The sequence below is a fragment of the Chiloscyllium plagiosum genome, chromosome 20, assembly GCF_004010195.1.
Source record: "Chiloscyllium plagiosum isolate BGI_BamShark_2017 chromosome 20, ASM401019v2, whole genome shotgun sequence".
NCBI classification, from domain to species: domain Eukaryota; kingdom Metazoa; phylum Chordata; class Chondrichthyes; order Orectolobiformes; family Hemiscylliidae; genus Chiloscyllium; species Chiloscyllium plagiosum.
Window position 1 is genome coordinate 39167378 of NC_057729.1, and position 22959 is coordinate 39190336.

A 22959-nucleotide genomic window follows, 5' to 3' on the forward strand; every position below is an offset into this window, starting at 1 on the left:
AACCCTTCCTATTCATATACCCATCCAGATGCCTTTTTAAAGGTTGTAACTGTACCAGCCTCCACCCCTTCCTGTGGCAGCTCATTCCATACATGCACCACCCTCTGCATGAAAACGTTGCCTTACATCCTTTTTCAGTTTTTCTGCTCTCGCCCTAAACCTGTGCCCTCTCGTTCTCCTGGGAGAGTGGGGTGGTGGGGAAGGAGAACAACCAGGGAGGGAGTGTGATTTGATTTTACTTGATTTACTTATTGTCATGTGTATCTTGAAAATACCGTGAAAAATGTTGAATAGTTTCAACTCTCACTGGCACCATCTTAAAACACAGAAAAATAAACCAAAACATGGAAATAAAGGGAGAAGAAATGAAGTAATAGTGTCCAGCTTTACAGTCTTTCTTGTTAACTGTTCCATCATGGGCCTGGTGGCCATGCACGAGTCCACTCTTGGGCATCATCTTGCCTGCACTGATGCCCTCACTGTTCAGAGTCCTTGCTGGATCTCGCCAATGCAGATGCTGCCGAGTAACACATCGGCCCAAATTCGACTCTGCCGCTGATATGAGTCTGCTTTGGGCCTAGCTTGCTGTTGCTGATGCTGCCTGGTCTGGTACTGGGCCCAAACCCATCTCCGCCATCACTTCCATGAATCTACGCTGGGCGTAGACACCGCGGGGATTGAGAGGAAGGGTAGAAGCAATCAGTAGTAGCAGGTGTTGTAAAAGGGTGGAAGGATCTGATAAGAATAATGCTGGTAGTGGATTAGCAGCATGCAACGGGATGATATCAAATGTACTTGACTGTTGAGGGGGTAATGTTGGGAATATCTTCGGGTCTCAGCACAGAGGCCTCTCTCATTGTACTAACGTAACTTGGATCTAATTGCTGACATGCGTTAATCTACATTACGTTTAAGACAGGAGCCTATATATTAGGCAATCAGGTAGTTTTGCTCGAAGATGCTAAACAAAGCAACACACTTTCTGAGCTCTACTAGTAAAGAGGGTGGCAGCAGAAAATCTGCCCAATGGATCTTGCACTGCAATGAGCAATGGTGAGGATTCACGAGGGGCTGAGCACAAATGGATAGCTATCTTCAATACTACAGTTAAACTGAGAGGATCATTCTAGTATCTCCAGACCCTGAAATTGTATTAACCTGCAATACCTTGCCAATGTATTGTGCTGTGCTGCACTGTGCAGAGAATTCTAAATGGTCAACTTCAGCTATGATTTAGAATCAGCTGCAATCACTGCTGGTCTGAATTATAACAATGGTTACTTTGTCTTTTAAAGTATATTTGTGATACTGATTCACTGCATAAGTTGAACTGTCTGTACATCTCATCACTTTGTCTCTGTATGTTGGTGGAGAAAGTGAGGACTGCAGATGCTGGAGATCAGAGCTGAAAATGTGTTGCTGGAAAAGTTCAGCAGGTCAGGCAGCATGAAAGGAACAGGAGAATCGACGTTTCGGGAATCATTCCTGAAGAAGAGCTCATGCCTGAAACGTCGATTCTCCTGCTCCTTGGATGCTGCCTGACCTGCGCTTTTCCAGCAACACATTTTCAGCTCTGTATGTTGATGGTAAAGTCTGGTCACTTTTGGGAGACAATTACATTGCAGAGGCATAAACTTCTGAAAAAATATTTTTGGAAAAGTGCATTTCAGTTTATAAAACTGAAGGACATTTTAGGGAGAGTCTAGAAAGGCCTACCTCAAAGGCAAGTGTCGCAGAAACCCACAACCGACACATTCCCGACCCAGCCACTTACCATCCTAACTTGGAAATATATTACTGGCTGAAGTTTGTGGGATTGCCTCCCTAATGGCAATGTGGGTCTACCTACTGCACATGCAATTGAAGAAAGGAGCTCAGTACCCACCTTCTCAAGGGCAGCTAGGACGAGCAATAAATGCTGGCCAGCCAACAGCACCCATATCCAATGAGTGAATGAAAAAAATGGGAGGCTCCGTATTTATAAACAAAGTCCCTAGTTGTAGATTCCCTGTGAGAAAAAAACATCCCCATAGCATTTATTCTGCCAAGCCCATTCAGAATCTTATTTTCAATAAGATCACCTCTCATTGTTTTAAACTCCAGTAAGTGTAGATCCAACTGGCACAACCATTCCCTTATCCCAAGAATCAGCCAAGTGAATCTTCCCAAGCTGCTTAATGCAAGTACTCGGGAAGGTGACCAAAACTGTACACAATACTTCAGTGCACTGAACGTTTATAACAAGACTTCTCTACTTTCATTTTCTTCCCCTTCAAATAAAGGCCATTCAACTTCTTAATACTTACAGTACCTACACACAAACCTCTTTTCAGTTCATCTGCAAGGATATCCAGATGTCTCTCTTCAGCAGCATCTCACCTACCCTATAAATGCCTTCGAATCTTTCAGGAGAGCATTGGGCAGAATGTAATGTTGCTCATGCCATTTGAAAACTGAGGCAGTGGACCGGTTAGTGGAGGTCCAACTCTGTGATCAGTGTAATGTAGAAGCTGACCTTTTTTTGTTAGTGTGAGTTATAGAAAGGGCTGACCAGATTCAGTTATTGAAGTCTCGAAGATTGTTGGAAGACTTGGCAAATTTTCTGGTGAGACTCTGGTAAGCTATGGAGGCAAATCGTTCAAAAACGATTACAGAAATCGTCAAATTCAGATGTTGAGGAGGATAAAGGAGAAAGCACATCAGACATAATGTAAATAGTATGTGACTTTGATTAGTTTTTATTCTGTAGCAGTGACAATGACCTGAGTGAAAAGACTCAAATGTCGAGGCTGGAATTTAAGTGTGCTGCCCCACTCCCACTCCCAGGATGGGATGGCATGTAGTGTGTGGGTGTCAGATTCAGTACCATGTCAATGGCACATGCCTATTGGCTACTCGATGCCACCTGCCACCCCCTTCTGGGGTTTTCATGGTTGAATGACCACTTCTTTAACAGACTTCCTACTACTGCTGGGATTTTAACTGGTGGATTGTTGGCCAAGCTAATAAGGATAAAGCCTCCTGAGAATTATAGGAGCCCTACAGTGTGGAAGCAGGCCATTTGGCCCATCGAGCTCCCACCACCCCTCCAAAGAGAATCTCACCCAGACCCACTCCCTCCCTGTCCATGTAACCCTGCATTCCCCATGGCTGACCCACCTAGTTTGCACATCCCTGGATGCGATATGGGTAATTTAGCATGGCTAATCCACTTAACCTGCACATCTTTGGACTGTAGGAGGAAACCAGAGCATCTGGAGGAAACCCATGCAAACCCAGTGAGAATGGGCAACTCCCAAGTTTGCACCGAGATGGAATCAAACCAGGTCCTTGGTGCTGTGATGCAGCTATGCTAACCACTGATCCACCATGCCACCCCAAGTGGGTCCCTAATGCAAACAGGAAGCCCCTAACCTTCCACCCTGATGAACCCAGTCTCTTCCCTCACCAAAAAAACTCTCTAATCTTAAACTTAGTCCTCAACTTAAAGGTTTGGACTCGATTGGAATCTCTGCTGTGCATCTGCCTGCAGTGGGCACTGCTTCTGATGTCACTGCTGGGACAAAAGAGCTATCGACAGTTCCCCAAAAACTGGACTTTTCCTTTAAATATGGGGAAGGGGAAACTCTATCTTGAGACAATTGAAAGTCCAGTGGGTGGTAACAGTTGCAGGGCAAGTGGGCCAAATGGAGGCAGGCAACTTTCGTGATAGAGAGTGGGGACCATAAAATTCAGCGTGGATTTGGTGGGAAATAACGTGTTCAAGAACTTGAAGGGAAAGGAAGATTCTTGGTGACCTCGTTCTCAGAAAAAAATCCTCTATCTCTCTTATTGGGAGCGGTCAGAGAGTAGTCCCTCATGTTTGTCTCTGCAAACCAGCAATATTGTATAGCTCTCAAAGATACGTGAACAGAAGATAAACGTCTTTTTACATTTCAGCCAAGAGGAAAGAGGAGTACATTACTTTTGAGCTTCTGGCAGGTTCATATCACTTTTTATTGTGACACTGCAATATCAATTTTAGATATACTTTGAGGTCAGAATACTTTCTGTTAACTCTGACTGATTTACAAGTTGGAACTGACAGAATTTCAGATATATTTTGGGTTGTATCTGAAAACAGTATATCATGAAATGTTTTTTTTGTACCATATAGTACTTGAGTAGTTAATTCATGACATCAGCTGTGGCATAGTATGAGGAATTGGTTTTGAATCGATTTAAGTCACAAAGTTTGAAAAGTGGAACCTAGTTGACTTATATTGCATTATTATTAATCTTTTAGTGCACATCATTATCTGAATGGATGTTTCCAAAACCGTTCCTGAGAACAGGCTCATGCGTCATGCAATGATGTCTGACAAAATATTTTTCCTTTTCCTCATGTAGTTATGTGCAGTAAAATATTGATTTCCATTTGGAAAGTGTAATATAGAAAGATCCAGGGCAGGAAATGATTTAAAGAGTGCAGTCCTTGCCAATTAAAGTTACTTGCGTGTTACTGGCTGATGCAGTGAGTTAGCAGATTTAGAAAAAAGCTTCGAACGCTGGCATAGATTCATTTATTTTGTCTACCGACTGAGAATTCAACTCAAAATGTACTCCAGGTCATCTTCGTAGACCTGTAGGATAAATCCTCTCTGAAATGGCACTCATTGACAATTTTGAAAATATTTAGGACATGCTGTACAATGAAAAAACTGTATTAAAGTAGGAAGTGCCGTTCTGAGCTTGGGGTTGTTATGTATCTGCTGTCGAGCGGACAACCTTACTTATGGATGCTTGAGGCTAAAGCTTCCTGTTTGAAATTGAAGAAAAATGTTCTGTTTTGCAGTATGAATGTCCCTAATCTTACAAACATTTAACAAAAGAAAACATTAATAATAGAACTAGAATTTCAAGGTCTAGCTAAAACAAGCACCTGAATGATTGACCTCAAATTTTGGCCGGTTTTATTTTAAGAGGAAACCATGCTGCGAGCAACTTTTGCAGGAACAATGCTTTTTTTTCCACTGGGAATAAAGTAAATAGGACATTAATGCTTTTTCTGCAGAGACTAAAGTAGCTTCTGGGTTAAAAGATTCCATTTAATCTGGTAAGTGCTTTTGACAACAGGACGATGGAGTCCCGAGTTTTGCTATTGGAGATCTGAGGAGGACAAGTTTTAGATGAAAGGCTGTGATGCAAAGTAAGCAAGGCTAAAAGCAATGCAGACAAGAAATGAATGCTAACTAAATGAATTGCTCCCTGGTAGTGAATTTCTATGCCACTTGCAATATGTATCATTTAAAATGTTTACATCAAATCGAGTAGCTAACTCTCACTTCACCCTGAAGGGAAAAAAGGATCAATTTTGCCAGTATTGATTAGACTTTGAGTCAGCCACAAATATATACAGCAAAGTGACTTTCGAGTTGACTTCTGGTACCACTTTTACCAATGTGAATCCAATAATGGCAGAGCATTGGCATGCTTTTTGAAGGCCTTGCTGTCTGCTGTTATGATTTATAATCAGGAGTCACTTCTGCCCTCTGATGACAGAAAGCCTTTCCATCAGCATTTTTTCCTTGTTGCTTTTCTTTATTTAAAATAGGCATGGTCAGCATTATCCTGTTCAGTAAAAAGAAAAGAAAGGGCTGGAAATCCCAGCAGGTTAAGCAGCATCCATGGAGAGAGAATCAGCTAATGTTTTGAGTCTAGATGATGCTTCATCAGAGCTGAAGTGTCCTTTTCAGTCACTCCTCCTTCTTTTTCTCTCCCTGCTCTGCTGTTGACCTTTCCTTGCCTCCCATCCTTGTTGATAACCATTGTCCTGTAAGCCTGTCTTTGCACATGGAATGAACAGGAGAAAGTGAGGTCTGCAGATGCTGGAGATCAAAGTTGAAACTTTATTGCTGGAACAGCACAGCAGGTCAGGCAGCATCCAGGGAACAGGAGATTCGACGTTTCGGGCACAGGCCGAAGGGCCTGTGCCCGAAACTTCGAATCTCCTGTTCCCTGGATGCTGCCTGACCTGCTGTGCTGTTCCAGCAATAAAGTTTCAACATGGAATGAACACTCTAGAAATGTAAGTTGATTTGTGTATATATTGCTGGTTTAATTCAGACAGACATTCTCAGATAAGAGAAAAAATTTTCTTTGTGCTAATGAGGCTATGTGGTGCTGAAAATGCAGAATTAATATCTTGTATATGCTCCATCACCATCTGCAGTGCAGGAGTTCCACATTCTCTGCTCTAGACAGTGTGGGGCCTCCAGTTTTTTATTTCTTTTTAATTAATTGTGAATATTCAATAATGTTTCCAACAGGTTGTGTGCCTTTGCATGCTCTGTTACTGTTGTCGCCTTGACCTACCAAGTCCTTGTTTAGATTGATAAATATTAGCAGCATCATCACGAAAAAATGCCCATCAATGTCTCTCATATGTCCATTAGGACTGAAGGATGGGAAGGAGTAGAGTCTGTGCTTGAAATGCTGAAGCATAGTCATGTACTGGATCAGTTTTTAAACTAAAAATCATTCATGGAATGTAGGGGTTACTGACTGGGACAGTATTTATTACCCTCTCATCCCCCAGCTCGCTACCACCTTCTCAAGGGCAACTGGGGGTGGCCTGCAACACCCACATTCCATGAACGATTAAAGAACAATACTGATCTAATGTCTGACTCTGCTTCAGCATTCGAACGGAGGATGATATTGAAATTATAGTTTAACTATTCAGCTGGTGTTGCATCGTTTCTGTCTATTTTAACAAGGAATATGTTGTACAGAGTTTCCATTTGAACTGATGTTTCTACTGAGACACAGCTGAATAAAATTTTGCCTGTGGAGTTTGTATTCACATCATTTTATAGCAGAGCTGAAACCACCCTGGATTTGTTCCAGAGTACACAAAGGAAACTGAAATGGTTTCTATTAAAGTTGAAAATGTTGGTGGAGATTTTCCACTTGCCACCCAGGCATAGAGCACCATTCCAGATTGGCCACCCTTGTAGAACAACTTGATTTTTGTTCCCTTTGATTTCCATAAAAATTAAACTCCGGAGTTGCTATAATTGATGGTTAATTAGCAAGGCTAGTTTTACACGAGGGTGGTAAGATTTATGTCCAGACTGTTCTATTTTTTTTTGTTTTAAATAGATGCTGCTTGGAAAAGATCATGCTGCGCTGTTGTTACTGTTTCTTTCTCAACCAGTAGGAAGGGGTATGTGGGCAATGATTTTTTTTCTTTCTCTCCCTATGGCTGTCAGTAATGTACCCCTCCCAAACTTTTGCCCAATTGAAAAGAGTAGATGAATTTGGTGCTGGTGCTACCAGTATTCCACTACCTATTTCTGAACAAGTAGTGCGCTTTCCAAGTGAGCCTTGATCATTTTGGAATCAGTGATCATTGCAGCAATAGAACTGGAGTCAGTGCTCCAACAATCCTCAATGGGAGTAGGGAGGAAGCTGATTTTCCTTGATTTACCCTGAGCAGCTCACTCATTTCCAATGTTCTCTGAGGAAGCATGAGGGCATAGGACAGCAGCAGCCCTTTAACATTGCTGACTGGTTATTAAATCTATCTACTCGGCCTTTTATCACCCATGCTCGCAGTGAGCGTAGGATCACCCAGCCACACCCCCATCCGATGGTATAGGACCAAATTACTGCAGAGGCTGGAATCTACTGAAAACAAAAAATGCTGGAGATCACAGCGGGTCGGGCAGCATTTGTGAACAGAGCACGCTAACACTTCGATGACTTCATAACAAGAGCCCCCATGAAAATCGGCAGCAGCAAACAGACAAGTTGTTGTGTTTCGTGGGGAGGCAGTGCGTAGTAGTCAGGAGAATGGATGCAAAGGTAAACGAGTGGCTTTCAGTGATCACTCCCCCATTCTCCATCAGTGTCCTGAATTGTTCCAAGATTGGGGCAAATTAAGAGGCTCCCCTCTCCTCCCCTTCCCAAAACTTGATGGGCAGGCAGGGTGACTGGCTATCTTGGTTTGGCAGGTGGTGGATTGAGGCTTTCAAATATTTGTTAATTGACCACTAAAGACTTAACTGGCAGGTGAGGAAGGTTGTACATGGACCTTCCTGCCCAGAGCCTGATTGCTGAGGTGGCAGGAAGAAGGTGGGCAGATGTTTCCCTGGTGCAAACCTATTGCATTGTTTGCCCTTTAGCGCCACCTGCCCTGTCCCATTCTGTCTTCCCCCAACCTGTTTCACTATCCCTGTGCCATCACTTGCTGAGCCGCCCCTCTTCCCAAAGCCCTTACCCTCTCTCACTCCTTCATTCCATTGTTTAACGGCTCCAACAGGATGCTGGCATTGTACGTTTCTGAGACAAATCTATTCCAGCAGTTTTTTTTGGTGCTGTTCTCTCATTGCTGCTGTCTCAGTGCTCAGCGATACTCCCCCTCCATTTTTTTTTGGTGCATGGATTTCTGTTGCTTGCTTGCTTTCCTTCCAATTCTGGGTAGTTTCTCTTTCTCCCTATTGATAAGGTCACAGGCTATGGCTATTGGCAGAGAGTGGCAAGAAGGTGAGTGCTGAGACACTTGCATTTGGGAACCCTTAGAGGCCAGAAAAGTTCTCATTCCTGCAAGTCTGCTAATAGACATACAAGGGAGAAGCGCCAGTTATAGACAGCTGCAGCAGAGGTACTTCAGTCTGGGAATGACTGCACAAATGTTTATTCTGAACAGATAATTGCTCTTCTCATACTGAACAACACTGTCTTCAGTGAATGAATTTCCCTTGATGTGAAACAAGTTAACAAATTACTTATTCCCCTTGGCTAATTTTGTCAGCAACACATCAGTCTCTTCTTTGGACAATTGTAAGGAGGAATTAAACCTCAATTAAAAAACATTCTGATACGTGACAGCTTCCCATGTTGCACTTGCTTATTACAAGGAAGCTGGTGGAAGTATTCCCCTTCTGTCACTTGTTTGAATCAGCAGACAGAAGGCTAACAGCAGCAACTGACATGTGAACATTTAATTATCTGGTAACCTTCATGGCTATTAGCAGCATTATCCCCTGTAGTACCCTCTTTCTGGCAGGCTGGACCTGAGGAGAAATTATAACCTTGGCAATCTCCCTTGTGAATTGCGGATGAAGACTGCATGGAAGTTTCTGCATCCTCACCATTCTGATAACTTGGTTTCTGGGATCAGGCCAAAAGGGTGTCAGATGCCTGAGGTGCACTGGCACTGCGCTTTGCTTCCTCCACATGAACTCCTGTCGCTCCAAATGTGGAACTGTCCTGGGTATGCCCAATGGATTTCCCACACTAGGCACAGTGGTGCCTGCTTAATGAAGCAACTGCCAATACATCTGTGTGAGAGATGAAAACAAAATGATGCGATGAAACAGCCAATCGTGTTTAAGAAGCAAATTTTTCAAAAGCCAGGACCGTAAATCCCAGAAGTTCCTGCTGAAGCAGTGGCTAATTGCTTTCAGCTTTTGATCAGTTTTATATACGATTGACTAAGCATTGAGGAGACTCGGGCAATTTCTAGAGAAGGCCTCCAGAGATTGGAAATGATCATGTACAGCAGCAAGGACGCAAGAATCTTCAAATGGTCACTGTGTGGATTCACCATGGTAGTAGTTAAGAAATTTGATTGTAGTAATAGCTTGGAAGATCAGGGCTAAAAAGGTCCAGAGTCTAAACTTTTAAAAATATTTGTTGACTATATCTTATTTGGAGGACAATGGCTTTTCTTTTTAGGGGATGGATACAATTATCATAGGTAGGCATTTAGTTTTTTACAGGCATGTATATGTGAACTCAATGTTTTTTTTTTGTATAGAATCCCTACAGAGTGGAAACAGGCCATTTGGCCCAACAAGCTCTCACAGACTCTCTGAAGAGTAACCCACCCAGACCCATTCCCCTACCCTATTTCTCTAGATTTACCCCTGACATGTGCACCTACCCTACACATCCCTGAACACTATGGGCAGTTTAGTACTGTCAATTCACCTAACCTGCACATCTTTGGATTGTGGGAGGAAAGTGGAGCACCTGGAGGAAACCCACGCAGAGACTGGGAGAATGTGCAAACTCCCCACAGACTGTCACCTGAGGCTAGAATCGAACTCCGATCCCTGCTGCTGAGAGGATGCAGTTCTAACCACTGAGCCACCGCGCTGCCCAGAGTAACCATTGTGCATAACTCTTCCCAGGAAGTGAGGTATCCTCCCACTGATCATGTAAGTCAGGGCTAGAGAGCTTCACTAGCTGCGCTATCAATGTAAACACTAGAATCACAATTTGAGGCGTTTTAGGACTAACATCATTGTCAAATGTGTAAAGGGGAATGTTAAAAAGATTTTGAAGAGTAAAGGAAAATGGAATGCATCAAAACAAAGTGTTTGAAATAGAATCAATTATTATTTTAATGAGAAAGTAAATGTGAAGTAGAAAAGATTCAGAAAAAGAACAAGATAATGGGACTTGAGCACTTGATCCATTATCTAGAACCATAGAATGCTTCCAATGTGAAAGCAGGCCATTTGGCCCATGTCCACACCATCCCTCTGAAGGGCATCTCACCTAAACCCACTCTCCCACCCTGTCCCTGTAACTCTGCATTTCTCATGACTAACTCACCTAACTTACACATCTATAACGTGGGAGGAAACTGGAGAGCAGCTGGAGATAACCTACACAGATATGGGGAGAATGTGCAAACTCCACACACAGTTGCCTGAAGCTGGAATGGGTCCCTGACGCTGGGAGGCAACAGGGTTCTAATCACTTACTGTGCCCTCCTTATAGCAAGTTATGATGGCTAATATACAAATTTGCTGATCTTAGAGAAACATTATCATAATAACCTAAGTGTCTGGTAGTTTATGCAATCTTAAGGCCTCTGTCCTTTGGAGACATTGCATGCGTAAATCGGAATGCTATTTTGTTAATTATGAAGGTGCACTACTTAACGGTGTTGAGATGAGTTTGTTTAAAGTGTCGGGATTATGAAATGAAGTGGGTTTGAAAAAAAATCTCTTCTCAACTGGTGGGTAACTGTAGCCATTTGCTTGACACTAGTGATTACTCAAACATTCTATGTTACACAGAACATAAAACATTTCAACATTCACAATGACTGTTTTATTAGCTAGTGTGTGAGCAAATGAAGTATTTGAATTACAAAGGCTCCTGTTTTGAAATAGAAAATCTTCCACAGGTACTCTGAAATTGACTAAAATGAATCATATGAACAAAGCACTGGATGTTCTCTGGTTTTGAGTGATTTATAATGTGCTTTAAATGACTTTCATTGTATTTCCTTTCATTAATGTGAATACAGAAACAAACTACCATTGGTAAAATGTTAGCTGTGCAGATAGGTATTTTTTTGCATTACCTTCAAAGTGCTAGTAATATTAATCAGATATAAATCATTATTTTCACAAGAGACTTGTGATTTACAAGGTGTTCAAATGTTGTACTTTTCCCTTTTGACATCTGAACTTGAATAGAAAAAGGGTAGATAGGACATTATTTTCTCTCCCTATTGACTTTGTAGTGACCTGTCCCCTCTCTTCAGTCCTAGAAATAACTTGTTTCTGTTTATTCTAAAAGGAGGAGCAAAATTATGCACACTGAAAAGACATTTATTTCAATTTTAGCATTATTACAGTTCACAATATGTGTATGTGGGGCTGAGCCACACAATTACAATGGTCTTTCTAAGCTGGACAAGTCTTTGGAATTCTTGTTCTCTAAAGTCAGGAATGTTTTTGAGGAAAGTGAGGACTGTAGATGCTGGAGATCAGAGTCAAGGTGCTGGAAAAGCATCTGAGAAGCAGGAGAATCGACATTTTGGGCATAGCCTTTCATCAGGAAGGGCTTACTCCTCACGAAGGGCTTATGCCCAAAAATTCGATTCTCCTGCTCTTCGGATGCTGCCTGACTTGCTGTGCTTTTCCAACACCATGCAGTCTCGACTCTGATCTCCAGCATCTGCAGTCTTCACTTCCTCCTAATTGATTTCGACCCTACTGTAAAGCCTCTTCTAAGGATGCCTACTTTGAAGAAGTTCTCCTTGTCTCTTTACATTCCTGAAACGTCAATTCTCCTGCTCCTAGGAATATTTTTAAGTCAGAGACAGACCCTTGACAAGCAAGGGGACGAAAAGTTAACAGCCGTGACCAGGAAAGGGGAGTAATCTGATCAGCCACAATCTTATTGAATGGCAAAGCAAGCCTGGGGAGTTGAGTGACCAATTCTTTGCTGACTCCTGTTACTGTGCTTGTATCTTCTACTTCCATTAGAACTCATTTAGAACTCATCAAAAGCTCTGCAACCAGTCAAACAGTAGCTAGTTGGGGGTCTAATTTTAATTCTGGATTGAGAATTGCTTAGCGGACAGGAAACAGAAATAAATAAGTTGCTTTTGACATGGAAGATGCTGCCAATGGAGTACCAGGAGTGTCGGTATTTGGGTTCCAGGATTCAAACTCCATGGCAACAATTTGGATAAGGAAGTTAAGGATAGTATTTCCAAGCTTGCCGATGACACAAAACTAGGGGCTGAGTGTGTTGACGAAGATGTAAAGAAGTTTTAGTGCAATTTAGATAATTAGTGTGAGTGGGCAATGCCATGTAGATGCAGTATAACGTAGCTAAGTATTGTTTTGTCTCCTACGGTCAAAGAGTGGCAGCATGTTGTTTAATGATTTGGATGATGTTGATGAACAAAGGGATCTGAATGGCCTAGTCACTGAAAGCCAGCATGTATGTGTGCAGCAAGCAGTTGGGAAGGCAAATAGCATGTTACTGTTTGTTGCAAGAGGGTTTGGGTAAGTCTTACCATAGCTGTAAAGGTTCTTGGTGATACCTCACCTGGAGTACAGCATAAACTTCTGATCTCTTTACTTAAGAAAGGATGTGCTTGACATAGAGTGGTTAGGGTGACTACACTTGCGTTTATTACAGATTAGAATAATGAGAGGGTCTCATTGAAACATAAAAAATCCTGGTAGAGCTGCATGCAGAGATTGTTTTCCCTACCCGGGGAGTTCAGAAGGGGTCCAGGTCTCAGGAATACATAGTGGGCCATTTAAGACTGAGATGGGAGCAATTTCTTCATAGGGTGGCCTTCTCCTGCTTCTGTTATTTATGTTTCCAACCCACGATCCTCACTCAAGCTGTCGTATTTGCCTACCGCCTCTGTTTAAAAATCTGTTGTCCAGCAACGCATCAAATTAAAACGTTTGTTGTTGTGTTCAAATCCCTCCATGGTTCAGCACCTGCCCATCTCTGCAACATGTTTCAACAATACATGCCATCAGAAACAAAAACAGAAATTGCTGGGAAAACTCAGCAGGTCTGGGAGCACCTGTGGAGAGAAAGCAGATGTTTCAGGTACAGTGAACCTTGCCCTAAATTCTGGAATTTCATCCCCCAAACCCCTTCTTACTCTAAGTTAGTCCTTAAGACTTACGATTTTAACCAGTTTGAGTTTTTTTTTGCTCCCTCTCATTTTTCACCACGTTGCTGGGTTCATTAACTGACCCAAACCAGTTCTCCCAATGTCACCCGCACTGATACTTACAACAAAAATATTTTAAAAATCAACATGACAAGGCAGTGTAAACAAAAGAACTTTGAGATAAGGAATACTATTTGATTAGTAAGCCACATATTGGTAATGTTACTGTCTCTTTAAGCAGAAATTAAATGAGTAGCATCTGACTGTTACAGTCCCAAATCTCATTTTACTCTAGCAGTTTATTTTAATTTAGTTAAATGTTACTCTGTATCTGCTGAGGCTTGGAGTTGAAAATTCAGCATCAATACAGCATTTTGGATTTGGCATTACCTGTGCATCAGACCAAAGTACCCTATCCAGAATAAGCTTGAGGCCAAAAATATACAGTAATATATTCTCTTTAACTATTATTAAATAGTTGTTTTACTGGATTATAATCTCGCTTCGACATGTCCTGTTGCACCGCAGTCAAGTGAGACTTTGATTTGGTGCAGTTTGCTCTCCATTATGAGAAATTCACTGCTTCGATACAGTTATAAATTTGAAACTTGCTTGGTGGGTTGGGGCAGGAGTATCCATTGCCTCAGATTGGTGTAAATCAGATACAGAGAAAGGAAAGTGGGTGGGTCTTTGAAGCTAATAATGCCCTTGTCTTCAACTGCATGACACCCTCTCCCTGCAACTCCATCACGGGGGAAGTGAAAGAAATCCATTTGCCTTATTGGATATCCTGAAAGACAAGGCTTGATAGAGTCTTTAGGAACTGGAAGCTTCTGGCCTCTAAAATGGCTGACAATGGACAGCACGATGGCTCAGTGGTCAGCACTGCTGCCTCACAGCACCAGGGACCCGGGTTCAATTCCAGCCTCTGGCAACTGTCTGTGTGGAGTTTGCACATTCTCCCCATGTCTGTGTGGGTTTCCGCTGGTGCTCCAGTTTCCTCCCACAATCCAAAGGTGTGCAGGTTAGGTGAGTTGGCTATGCTAAATTGCCAATAGTTTTCAGGGATGTGTAGGTTAGATTCATTAGTCTGGGATAAATGTAGAGTAATAGGGTAGGGGAATGGGCCTGGGTGGGTTAATCTTCGGAGGGCTGGTGTGGACTTGTTGGGCCGAAGGACCTGTTTTCACGCTGTAGGGATTCTATGAAATGGGACTCCACTGTGGAGGTCTGTGATAGGAAGAGTAGCTCATCAGGCAACTCTTTAGCTAATTGGCTGGCAATCCTGTATTTTCTCTCTGGGTGAGGGCGGCAAGTCAGTCACCACTGAACACTCCATTCCCAAATTACCTGCAAGTCAGTAAACCATTATTCCTCAGTCTCCATAGTGGGGCTTGTACCCTGAAAACATTCTGACATAAGGAAAGGTTACTTTCCAATGGATAATGGCTGACACTTCAGTTACAGCTTTACTCTTCATTTAATATTTCAAATTTAGAGATTCATGGCTTCAAAATAGTTTATTTCAAGAATTATGCAATTTTTTTCTTTTGAAAATTTTGCCTTGCAATTCAGTTAATCTGTGCAATTTATCATCTTAGTCACATGGAAACTTGTGGCTAATTGTACTTAAATCTGGTGCAAAGTGGATGTAGCAGTCTGAAAGCACATTATTACAGTACTTTGATTCCCTGTGAAGAGGAGTCATCTGCGTTTTTTCAAGCAGTAAGTCCTTTTGCTATGCAGAATGGGGTTCTTGTAATGTACACTAGTTCTTGATTGTTCTTTTGGAATCAAATTTGTTTCATCTGGTCACCTGACTGAAGACAAGATGGCTCACAATGTCCCCCACCCCCTTGAGCTTGATCTTTTGTCCTGGTCAGCTTGATCTGTGACAACTCAATATTACACTGAGTCTTGAGTAACCATTATCCACCAACAGTTGACCAGGGCTCCAGTAATGAAGTTCAGTTCTCAAAATGGTCTGTTGGTGTAATTGGACAACTGGTAACTCACTGGTTAGACATTGGGTAGTTAAAATCTAGCCTAATGAAGAACTTTTGTCTTTTGATTAAATAGTCTTCATTCTTTTCTAGTTAAAGGTGACTTATCACCTAATTTATAGGCTGTTGTGATAATAAAGTACTTTTAGCATTATTGGAATATAAAGGCAAAGTTGCCATAGTCTCCGAGGACCATAGGACTGCTCGTTAATGAGAGACGGATGGCTGGCAGTGGTTTAAACTAAGTTCACTGTGCCTTAGGCGACGGGAGAGGTTGAGATGGAGTATCCTTCACAGTAACCTCAGCCAGTGTGGGAATTGAATCCATGATGTTAGCATCACTCTGCATTGCAAACTAGCCATCCAAACAAAGGCGGAGAAAGTGAGGACTGCAGGTGCTGGAGATCAGAGTTGAGAGTGTGGTGCTGGAAAAGCACAGCAGGTCAGCCAGCATCCGAGGAGCAGGCGAATCCAGTTTCCTGATAGACTCTTGGACAAAACGTCGATTCTCCTGCTTCTCTGATGCTGCCTGACCTGCTGTGCTTTTCCAGCACCACGCCCTTGAATCCAAACAAAGCTGCTAACCAATCCCCATATTAGGATATAATGAATGCGTTCATGTGATTTTTCTCTGCCATTTTAGTGGAAGCTGTAGGCTATTTAGGGAACTAGTTTTTTAACATTACAAACAAAACTTATCATGACTGCAGTATAGATATATCCACTAATATCATGGTGATTTATTGCAAGCCTCTTATATTTTAAGACTACTAAACATACAGAAACATTGATGCTTACTCCTCTTCTTTCCAGCCTGTCTCAATGCTGTAAACTAAATTGGCAACCATATATTAATATCCAAATGAATAATTTGTAATATATTGTAAGTGCAATATATAAAGGAGGGGAAACATCCACAGCTAGAGGGAGAAAAAACTTGTAGAAGGTTTGGTTGAAATTGGTTGGGATTGTATTTTAGTGTTTTAAAATTTTTAAACTTGTTATACATGGGTATTTCAGTTAATTTGATTTTGATTTTCAATTCTTGTGTGCAATAAACTTCTGTTTTCTTGTTAAAACAAAATCTGTAGCTTTGTGTGTTTGGCTCAATACAAAAAGTTCATTAAAACCGAAAAACAAGTATGATCTATCAAACCAGATTTGAGTCTGGAATCTGACTTGTCCAGTAATAACATTAGCTGAAATCATAACAGGATGTTGATTACAATGTTTAATTAGCTACTTCAGGGGAACATTATGCACATTTGTTATTAGTGCATCCATTGTTCAGCTTAACAGCAATCAAGTGCTGCATGGATAAATAGAATTGGTCAAACTTCTTGAAAGTTTGATTACTTTTGTAATATGAGCTGCAATGGACAAAAATGTAGTGCTCAGATGAGTTTGTAGCCCATCAAGTACAAAGAAACTTTAGAATCATAGAATCCCAACAGGGAAGAAGCAGGACATTCAACTGATCCAGTTCACACCAACGCACCATAGCACATTCCACCCAGACCCATCCATTCCCTGTAACCTTGCATCTCCCCTGGCTAATACACCTCGTCTCTATATTCCTGGATACCATGGGGCAATTTCCCATAGTCAATCCACCTAACCTGCACATCTTTGGACTGTGGGAGGAAACCAGAGCACCCAGAGGAAACCCACACAGGCACAGACAGTCACCCAAGGATGAAATCGAACCCAGGTCCCTGGCGCTGTGAGGGAACTTTGCTTGTACAAACCAGCTGCCAGAATGATAGAATAACTAGATGACCAGGTAGTAATTCTTGTTTTCTTGTATTAATATTCCGGTTATACCAAAGCAATTGTGGGAACTTTTCCCTTGATGTATCATTATATCTTGAAAGACCTGAGTAAATAAATTGCTAACTGGATAAATATACTGAAAGGTTGAACACACAGCCAAAGAACTCGGAAGGTCCTAAATGTAGAGACATGAGTTTGTGGATCTTTTGGTTTTACTGTGCAGGGGTCAGTAGGGCTACTAATAATTGTATTTGTAAAACTTTTCAAAAATAGTCTTTCCAGTTACTTGTGGATTGATTTTTAAATTATAGTGAGGTTGTCACACAAACAATGAGATCTGCAACTTCTTAAATGATCTAGGAGCACACCCTAGGTATTTAGTCAAGGACATCGAGAGCGTCCACGAGGTATCAGCTATACCATCATGGTATAATTCACAACAGATCAAACCCTCCCTAATCGCATATATGGTAGTTTTTCAAAAGTTGTTGCAGCTGGCCATCTTGCATTGACATGCTTATCATGTAATTTGTTGAAACTGATGGAATCAAGGTGGCTAAACCTTTTTATCAGCAAAGAAAATATTCATATTGCAATTTTGTGTTCTGAGCTGGGAATCTGTTACTAAAAGTCCTGTGTTTTTTTTTCCCTGTTTATTATGTTTAAAAGACTTTGTATTTAGTGGTTAATATCTGGAATGTACTGCCGGAGAGGATGCTGGAGGAAGATGCTATTATGGTTTCGGAAACTGGATAAACACCAGAGGAGGAATAATTGCTGAGCTTTATAGAACTGGCTAGACAGCTCTCTGTTCCAAATGACTCTCTGACTCTTTATTACATTTAAAAAATAAACACACCGTTGCAGCTCTGAAAACTGAACGCTCATTTATGTCTACTTTAAAATCCAAGTTTTGAAATAATGGTATATTATAAATCTTCATTCCATTAAATCTTTTTATAGCTCCTTAGAATAGCAGTATAATGAACTAACTGAGCTTTGAAAAATTTATTTCAGCATAAGGAATCTTTTTACTAAAAATGATACCAACACTAATGTATGCTGTCAGACAGAATGAAACATATATATTTTATTATTCTCCTGTATTGTAGATGCACAAATCGGCCATGTGATAGATTACTCCCCAGTTGCCTAGATTCATGTGCTTCAACAACAGTCAAGGCATTCAACATTCAGGACAAAGCTTGATTGGCACCCAATTATCACCTCAAACGTTTGCTTGCTCCACCACTGATTCATAGTAATAGCATTGTGCGCTGTAGCAACTCATCAAGGTGCCTTCGAAAACCCCTTCTAAAACTATGAAATGTACCATCTTTCAAGAACAATGGCAACAGAAACAAGGAACACCAACTGCAGATTCACCTTGAAGCCACACATCATTCTAACTTGGAACTGGACCACTGTTCCATCCCTATGGTTGGGTCAAATCCTGGAACTCCCTCCCTAATAGCACTGTGGGTATCCCTATAGGACATGGACTGCAGCAGTTGAAGAAAGCAACTCCCTATCGCCACCTCCCAAACAATTACTGATGGGCGGAAAATTGCTGGGCTAGCCAGTGACTCCCACTTTCAGTGAATGAGTAAATTAAGAAAAAAAGAATTAGGATATCTACAAACTATTTTATTTACCTTGAAAGTACTGAAGAGTTATTGTTCTCCAGATTTAATTGGGGATTTATGAAGCAATTATGTGGTCTTCTAATGAGTAGAACTAACTTGTTATTTAGATACAGTACAAATGTGAAGGAGACATTGCATCTTTGCTTACTGATTCCAAAAATACATGCACCTAAGGCTATGCTTGTGTAATCCATAGAAGTAATCATACTTCCTGGATGCAATTTTAATTCCATTTAAATTATCCACAAACATTCTCATAATGCACTCTGATTAAAATGGAGAGACAAATTTGAAATCTTACACTTCACTGCCAACTCCTTTTAAGAGCAATTGCTTTCATGCAGAATTTGAAATCCACTTCCATTTAGTAATTCCTATTATGTTTAGTTGCCATCTGGTGTACACACTTAATTGCTTGCCAGCCCATAGTTTATTCAATCGTGTAAGAGGACTTGAGGCAGAATGTTTCATAACTGATAGGTCCCCAGGAGGTGGCAAGGGGAGTGAACGTAATGTCTAACCTTAAACACCTCCTGCCATATGTGGGGATTGTATGAGGCAGTACTTGCTTACGATGAGAAATGGCTGGTTGCGGCCATTCTGCACCAAGTTAGTGATTGAGTGCTTGTGCTAATGCATCAAGAAGCCGCATAAAATACAAGGTTCTACCCACTTCTGTATCTCCTTGTTCCCAAAGGTTATGCCTCACCCTTTCTCTACTTTTGTTGTCCTTTCCTGCACAGTCATTGAGTAGGGAAGGGGAGGGTGGTGGGGGCGAAGGTGGAACTGGGCGTAAGTGGAGGAAGCCTATCCACTGGCTCCTACGGAGTTCTCCTCCGTACGCTATACCTGCTTCTCAGAAGCCCCCAAGTTTGGGCCATGATCATCTATTGGATTCTTCTCTTCAAAAGAAGTGAAAATCCTATCCGGTTCCACATTAGGCTAAAAGAACTTCCATTTATATAGTGCCTTTCATTACCGCAGAACATTCCAATATACTTACAATCCATTTGAAGAACCAATCAAGTGTTATCACAGTTATAATTGCTATGACTGGGTTCAGTGGGGTCAATAAATTCCTGTCTCTTCACTCCTGTGTTTGGAAGAACAAAGTTTGAATTTTCTTTTAACGAGTTTTTCTGCAGTCAGTATTAATTTGATCATGTGGAAATCTATGAAGAAACAAAGTTGTCATATCTTCTGAGCTTGTCAAATTTAGGATGTTACTTTTTACTGCATGAGTTCGCAATAAACCGATATTTAAAAACCTCTTTATAAAGATGAAAACCTGTTCTGCTTGCATGCTAGTGTTTACCATGGAATTCAATCAGAAAAGGTTTGAGAATGTGGGTGTCGGTTGGAAGGTCGGGAGGTGGAACCAGTTGAAGTTAATTTAAAAGTTGAAATCCAAAAGCGAAAAAGGCATGTGCATTTTGATGTACATTCCAAGAGGGTTATGGCCAAGTTGGTTGTTCTTCTGGAGACAGTCATTTTTAATTTAAATTATAACCAGTTCTTTTCCCAAAGTGGGTAACACTCTGAAAATTTCTTAAGTCGTCATGATATTTAAACATTTTATCATATTCCACAAAATTCCCCGATTTACTTGTCTGATAGACACAGGTTGACAAAAGTCTAACCTCCTTCTAAAAGAGAAAAGTAAATGTGTTTTTTTTTCAATTTTAAAGGCATCAAGGGGTATAGGGAGAAAGGGGAAATATGGCATTGAGATAAAGGGTCAGCCATGGTCATATTAAATGGCAGAGTAGTTCAAAGGGCTGAATTGCCTACCCTTGCTCATAATTTGTGTTTCTCAAACACCTCTGCGTGCGCACACAGAAACAGAGAAACCAAAGAGATGCTGGTATAATGGACAGAGAGGAAAACAACCTAGGAAAGCAGTTCAATGGTTTCAATTGACAAGGTTTCCTGATATAAGCCTTTCTTCATCAGAACGTGATGTCCAAACTGTCTGGTCCTTTCCACCTCTTCACAAGATTTACAATCGATTAGTCAATTAACTGCAATGTCTCTTCGTTGCTGTTAAAGGCCAGAGCTTATAGCTACTGAGGGAAAAGAAACTGGCTTTCTTCAGACTGTGTATTTTACTGTCTGCCCAAAGCACTCTGAAGGTTTCTACCAACATTGCGCTCATGACAAGTTGTTCAGCAGAACAGGAGCCAGTCTGACAGTTATTGGCAGGCTGATGGATTTTTTCATTCGCAACTGATCACAATTACACATAAGCAGCTACTTGTAGCTGGTCAAATGTCACTTTTTATATACAACATCTAGTGCCAGCCTAAAGACAAATAGTGCCAAACCCCATTCCTTAAACAAAGGAGCAGTGTAAAAACAACTTCCAATGAGTTTCTTGATCTTTTAAAATGTGCACCATAGGAATTTGACTTCCTTTCATTTTAAAGATTGAAATCTAACATATTATAGTTTTATCAGAAATTAGGTCTGAACTTGAGATTTCCTTTTCACAAAAATGTAATTTATTCACCAAATATCTAAATGTCTGGTCCAAAGCAATTGAAATTGCGCACTAGAGAAAATGCAGTAAAAGACTACCTTTCTCCATTAAGCATTGTTGCACTCTTGGGTGCCTCAATCCAATTTCAAAACGTTACACTTAGTCATGCATTCACTGACAACAATATAGCCCACTGGCTTCTACGAGTTACTAAACCTTTGTTACACTGTGTACATGAAAGGCCTTAGACAGTGATTTTTCCTGTTATTCCATTCTGCAAGTTTTCCCTATATTACTTCCCTTCTGTAACAAATGCTGACAAGCTTATTAGATTAGTTCTTCACCTGGATGGATTTTGGTCATATAATAGCTGACCATTGACCTACAAGAGAGTCGGTCCATATTAACAAAAAAGTTTTACAAATTCCCATTGTCAAAACGGTCAGAATGTTATTGAAAAATGCACAATGATGTTGCTATTAGGAGTCCTCAGCTCCCTTTGCATAACGGTTTGTGATGGGTGTTCTTTGTGGTCGTTTCTGCAGATGAAGTGGCTTGTGCTCATTCTCCTTAGGTTTTTTTTCCAGATTTTTTAAACAATGGCAAGACTGAAATAATGTAGGGGAACTGCTCTGATATGTATCCTACTACTCACAACAGAATCATAGAGCTGTACAGCACAGAAACAGACCCTTCAGTCCAACTCAGCCATGCTAACCAGATAACCTAAACTGATCTAGTCCTATTTGTCAGCATTTTGACCATTTTCCTCTTAAAATCTTCCTATTCATGTACCTATTCAGATGACTTATAAATGTTGTGTTTGTACCCACCTCCTTCACCACCTTAGATGGTTCGTTCCGTATGTGCACCATTTTCTGCATGAGAAAGTTACCCTTTGGGTCCATTTTAATTCTTTTCCTCCCCTTACTCTAAACCAATACTCTGGAACTGGAGTCCCCCAACCCTGGGATAAGCCCTTCCTGAAGAAGGGCTTATGCCCGAAACGTCGATTCTCCTGTTCCCTGGATGCTGCCTGACCTGCTGCGCTTTTCCAGCAACACATTTTCAGCCCTGGGATAAGATGGCCAGCTTCGACATTACGCTGATTTCACGGAGTTGTACCTCTACTAACAAGAGGTTTTAAGAAACTGTCTCTTCGGTGGATCAGGGGTCTTCTACAGACTGTGTTTGAACATGTCCTGACTCATTTAAAGGTATTTTCTTTCAAACAAATGTCCCAAATATTAGCTCACTCGATGAAAGTAAAGATTAATAGTCCATATATTACAAATTCACAACATAATATATGGAAGCACAGCAGCCAGCAAGGCTTCATGAACACAAAGGAATAATAAGGAATCTATTTAATGATTTTGGTTGAATGATAGATCTTGTTCGGAACCTTAAGGGACCTCTACCATCCTCTAATAAGGCATGTGGTCTTTTACGTTCACTTGGGGAGCAGACAGAGGCTTTCATCTGAGAGACCGTGTCTCTGATGGTGTTGCACTGAATTGTATGTCTGGATGTTGTAGTCCAGTCTTAAAAGCACAATTAAAGTCCATAACCTTCTAAATCAAAGGGGAGAGTGCTTCTCGCTCTCTAATGCTCAGTTCA

The 22959-nt window shown here is 41.1% G+C and overlaps 1 protein-coding gene across 8 annotated transcripts in view; it reads left to right on the forward strand.

Annotated features, from left to right (window-relative positions):
- LOC122560188 (band 4.1-like protein 3) overlaps positions 1–22959 on the forward strand; it is a 277917-nt gene that overhangs the window by 161383 nt on the left and 93575 nt on the right. The gene's annotated exons all lie outside the window — the stretch shown is intronic.